The sequence below is a fragment of the Camarhynchus parvulus genome, chromosome 1A (assembly GCF_901933205.1).
Source record: "Camarhynchus parvulus chromosome 1A, STF_HiC, whole genome shotgun sequence".
Lineage (NCBI taxonomy): Eukaryota > Metazoa > Chordata > Aves > Passeriformes > Thraupidae > Camarhynchus > Camarhynchus parvulus.
In genome coordinates this window covers 17,373,749-17,379,675 of record NC_044586.1, presented here as the reverse complement: position 1 = coordinate 17,379,675, position 5,927 = coordinate 17,373,749, and positions in this window count along the sequence as shown.

Here is a 5,927-nt window from a genome sequence, read left to right as displayed (position 1 = left end):
AACAATTCTTATCTTCCCTTGCTGCACCTGTTGTTGTGAACATGTGGAATGTGTTATGGAGATTTGCTCCACCAAAGGGTGGTTTCTGAATTGGCCAGTGGTGATGGTGTTTAGACTGAAGGACCAATGGGGTCCACCTGTATTGTGACTGTCTGCAAGGACAATGGGTTTCTTAATAAGTGTAGTATAATAAAGTGATTGATCAGCCTTCAGAGAATCATGGAGTCAATGCTAATTATTACACGGCTGGGGGCCTGCAGCAACAGATCCTTTCAGTGCCTACAGAAAACTCTGAACAACAAAGAAGAGTCCACTACAGGCAAATAATTCCTTCTATACCGTAGAAAATATTCATTAGGCTCTGGCAGTGGGAAATCTGGTATTGCTCTGCAGTGTAGGTAGGAAATAATGAGCATGTACAAAATTAATGCTGTTAGATGTATACATTATTCCAGAGCAAATGGGTGTGAAAGGCTACACCACTACTATTTTCTCATGATCCTACTGAATTTCTGAGTGCTGTGCAGGACATGTGATGGGGATGAGCACAACACCAACAGAAGCGTGACTGTAGCTGGAATTGTCTTTGACTATTGACCAGGGGAAGGCTGCAGGGAGCAGCAATAGCTTTTATCAGAATAACAGCCATATTTTGGGGTAAATAAAAGTCTAGACAAAGCCATAGAGACCCATTTGGCTTTTTATGTATGTTTATCATGGCTGTAGATTTGTGATTTTCAGATAAGACATTAGGAATTGGGGTTGTTCAAGTCTGAACTTTTTGTTTCTTGCTGCCCTTTAAAGGTATTCACTAAAATTAGTGACTTAGAGAAGAAATGCCATCAGCTCTGGAAATATCGGTTCACTAAGCAATAGATACATGTACAAGGATGATTATTCTTTACACAGTTTCCAGAAGTACAAAAAGTGCGAGCTTTAATTAGAACTAATGTTTTTTAATGAGGAACAAACTGAAGATCACTGTCATTAGAAGCCATAAATTCATGGAAGCATCAATTTCCTAGATACAAAGGAAACCCTACCAGAACATCCTGGCTAGACAATACATGGACAATTTTTCTGACTGAATTTAAAGTTTTCCTTGCTTGTATCCACAAATCAAACTGAAAGCCCAGGCGATTTCATTAAGAACATAACTGCTGATGTGAGGAGCCCTTGCAACTACTGACAGCACAAAAACATTGGGTGAAATCCTATTTGGATTAAGTTAATCAGCTTACTTTACAACAAAAAAATCCCAACCATTTGGGAAGACAAATGCATGGGTTAAATCGCACTGAGGGAGAAACATTAATTCATGCAAAAAAAACTTCTTAGTCAGAATCCATAACAAGACCAAGAATTCAGGTTGATGTTCAGGCACTTCAGTTCTGCTTGCTATTCAGTACCTTTGCCAGAGGAGTTCTAGTTCCAAATAAATTAACATAATATAGGTTTTGCCTGGGAAGGAAAATTGCAGTGGTTTCAGTTGGATTTTTTCTTTTAGATCAGTTTCATTAAACAGCAAGCAAATCCATGTATAGACACAGTTAAATTGATTTACAACTGGCTTATGTTGATCTAGCTTAATTCAAAGGGTGGAGTTTTATATGGCAGCTGTACATTGATTTAAGTGCATCTGCACAAGACTGAAATTGTTCATTTAAACTGACTGAAAATAAGACTTCAGGTAAGCCACTTTTGCAACAGTTTAAATAGCAGGTTAGCTTTTACTAAGTAAAAACTCACTGAAGAAGCTGACAGCCACTTTTCAGAAAACAGGAGATTCAAATAAATTTGAGTTCAATTTTAAGGAACAGACATGAGGCTTTCTATTTGTACAAAACCATCAAGGTTTGACTCAGGTGCTGACCTGAAATTTTTTTTTGACTCATGATTTTACTATAAAACTGACCCTACTTTTAAAGGTACTTGACAAATTTAATCTTCCATGAATCCTCTCTTTTTTTTTTAGCTGACTTAATTTTTACATATACTTTCAACATTCTCCCATTGCCACAATGGCTGTTTGCTCATAGTTAGAAAAGATGTATTAGGTATTCCAGCAGTATTGATCATCTGAACCTGTGAAGGACTCATAAAACCCGCAAGTGCTGATCACCAGGATGCCTTCTTACAGCGCACAGAAGAGGAAAAAAAAAAGAGATTTTGCTAAGACACTAAATAACTTCCCTTATAGGGATGTTCAAGGCATGCTTCAAGGTCCAGTGGTTCCAGAGGGACCAGGATTTCACCCTGAACCTTCTCTGTGCTTAGTTTAATGTTCAGTGTGCCATCAGTGACAAATTTGATTTGTTTGGTGAAAGCAGAACCATGGTGACAATGATTTCTGTTTATTAGCTTTAATAATAGAAAGTTGTTGTCACCTCCCTGTCACAAACCGTGAAGAAAAGGCCATCAATCTGCAGTCATTTTATGGGAGAAAATGGTCTTCATTTTGATGGTGTTCTTCACAATTCCATTTGGCACTTTAGACATGAGGGGTAGGGGGCTTTATCTGAGAATCTGGAATGTTCATCTTCTTAGGTAATATTGGACTCCTTTTGGTGGTAATTTTAAGGTGTCGTATCATCTAATTTTTCTTGTTAAGAAACAACAAACCCAAAATGTTTTAATGTAAAGTATGTCAGGAGGCAAAACATTTTTATAGCCTCAGAGATAAGTCATCTTTCATAGTCATGATTAAGTGATACGTGAAAAGGGGCTGACCTTTGAGGCAAAGCAATTTCCACTTACAAAAGGGAAATTTTAACAAGGTGCTCTAGTGAGGCCCCTTCCAGCATGTTTGTGGAGAAGGCTCCTCATGTCGTTACCAGTCCCCTGAGGAAAACCACTTGTGCACTCAAGAGGCTGATGCAGAACAGTTTTTAGCTGGCAGCCATGGCACAGTGCTTTTGCTGCCCCTTCATGACCTCAGGGGTGCTCAGACTCTGCATCCAAACAGAAAAAGAACAACAGTCTGCTCAACAGAAAAAAGTCTGTGAACAGTGAAGTGGTGCATGGAGTCTGCCTAATACAGATAAGAAACTAAATGCTAGATGAGAAGGTTACAGTGAAAAAAACACTGACAAAAAGAGAGGGAAAGCAAAACTAACAAGAGCAGGGCATGTCTGATTTTTTTCAATCTTCTATGGAGTATAATTATGTAAGACTATTAAACGCTAAAATAATAAAATGTAAATCCTGATTCAACTGAAGTTGAGGATAAGGCTCCCACTAACCTAAACAAAACTGAAATTTCTCTCACAGTGTACTTGTCACTGTGCAATGTACTGGTCACAATTATACTCTGCTGAAATCATCAATAAAATTTGGTTGACCCTGGGATTATTTTGCTGCTATCCTTCTTACTTTCACTGATTTCCAGAGGTGTGGTCCCACTTCCCAGAACAGCACACATATGTTATCTCTTTCAGACTAAGGCAGCACAGATACGCTTGAAACTCAAAAGACACAAAAAATTCTGGCTTAACATTATAGAATATTTTCCAGCTTTAGCTGAGAATAGTTTCAGGATGTGGCTGACTATAAACACAATAAAACCAAACAAAATAAAAGGGTAACTTTAGAGTAGCCATTTCTATCTGTGGCCTACAAACTGCTATAGCTCTATAAAATATTTCTAAAAGCTTAGAAAAGGCAAAGAAATAAAGCATTTATATTGCCAGTCAATGAAATTCACTCTGCCAACACCTGCAGTGACCATAAGAGTTTTTGAGAATCCAAGAATTCAAAGAAATTGAAAAATCAAATGTGTTAAACCAGTGATATTGCTAACCTTGATAACAAGGTGTCATAAGTGAACGTAGAAAATGAGAACAATCAATATTTATGCAAAATACTACTTATAACAAAACCAAAGAAAGAGTGACAAACCATTTTGACAAGGGTCTAGGATTTGAATGAAAACCTATTAATTCAAGGTACCTTCCTCAGGCTGAAATCCACATACTTTTGATAGCCTGGAAATGTGCACAATAATGGATTCTTTGGAGTTACTAAGACTGGCTGCTAAGGCTGCTTCCTTAAGGAAAAGAAGCTTTTTTAATCATAGCTTTTGAGGGCTTGTTTACCTTATCTTTTCACCAGTAGCTTCTGAGGGATCCAAGTGCAGCCAAACTTGACCAATAATTAGGTTCCTACAAGTTTTTTAAGCACAGTGAGGAAAAAAGAACAAGAGAGTATGAATCTCTGGGTGAGGGAGAGAAGCTGCAGTGTGATTTTTACTTAGCTTGATGACAAGAGAATTGACACAGAAAGCAAACCCACTAAGTGCCATTGTCTTCAGTCAGACCTCAAAACCACTGCAGGACACTAAGCCATAAAAATGTTGTTTTTATTACCTCTGGCAGCCCTAGAATTATTTGTTCTGAGAATAGATAAAACAATGGATTCCATTACTGATTAGGAGTTTTGCTGCTGTCTCAAGGGTATTCAGGGCTTGAACCTTTCACACAGAGAGCAAACTCTGCAGGGCACATGCTCCATTAAGAGCAGATTATGCAGCCCAGAATTCTTGATCTGTAATCAGGCTGGGATGACAAGAGTACAGAGACTTGTGTTTTTAATGATTGTAAGGCTTGTTGATTTACCCAAAGGTTGCAAGTTCCCCAGTACCTTTGGCTTTGACTGGGATGCCAGGCTGAAAACATCTGTGATAATATTGGAAAATCTCAGGCTCAGTTCTGGGAAGCAGAACTGCAGTGACTGAATAGGTGTTCACCCTGCTTCAGCCTCATAGGATGTCAAGATATATGTTCACTTACTACAATAATACCTTAAAATCATAAAGGCAATCAGTTCATCTCAAGTAGGAGTGATCGGTTTAAACATCTGAAAAGATTGGCTGTTAACAGAATAAACTGGTCTTACTATAGAAATTTTAGACTGGGAATAATTTTTAAGCAGCTGGAGTTAAATAACAAAAATGAAATTACTAAATTATTTTTGTTAGGTGAGCTGGATGGACTGTGGGATCTGAGGAGGTGAGCTAAGTTTTCTGAGCATTTCCGTGCTAACTGCAGAATCATCTGCTGAGCCAGAGGCATCCTGTGGCAGCAGAAGCGCCTGGTGGCGCAGCTGATGCTGGGGCCCAGTGATGTTGCTTAGCAACTTCATAGGGATAGCTCTGACAATTAACTCTCTTGTGTGTCGGATGTGTGCTGGGAACAGGGAAAAACACAGCAATCAGCTCTCCAGAAGAGACCCCAGGAAAGCTGTGTGTGCCCATCTGCAGCAGGACTCCAGCCAAAGAAGCCCTTGTGCCGTAGCTGTTTCTTAAGCAGCAGCTTTTTTGGATGTCCTCATTCTTTCCACACAAAATATAGCATAATTTCCAAGAGGATTCATCAGTACCAAAATGTACACACCTGTTAGAGAACAAGAATATTTGCATGGGCATTGCTTCAAAAAATGACCTTTTCCATTTGTGTTCACACTTGAATCTGACATTAGTTTCCATTGTGGAAAATCCTCATTTAACCTGAGCCATTGGCCCAACCACAAAACCATTTCATTTTGCCCACCACATATTATTTTTGCTCTTCATCTGAAACCACATTAAGCTGTGCTTTAGTCTGAGTCAAGGTGTTCCAAGACACTGATAAAGAACGAAGAAAACAATGAGTTCTCATCTTCAGGATGGGACAAGGTTGCTCTAGAGCTGAGCCACAATCATGGTTCTCTTCCTGGCTTCCCCTTCTCCCTTCTCAGGGAAAACCACCTGTGTCCCAGTCTGTTAAAAAAGACCCCAAAACAGTCACTGATCTTCTATAAGCAAGAAAACCAGCATTTCCTGTGTACTTTGCAATATGGTCTCTTAAGGATGCTGAAAGCCAACATTTTGCAGGAAAATTGCAGCAAAGGGAAACTTGCAAGTAAATTTACATTTTTTTAGTTTTAGGAAG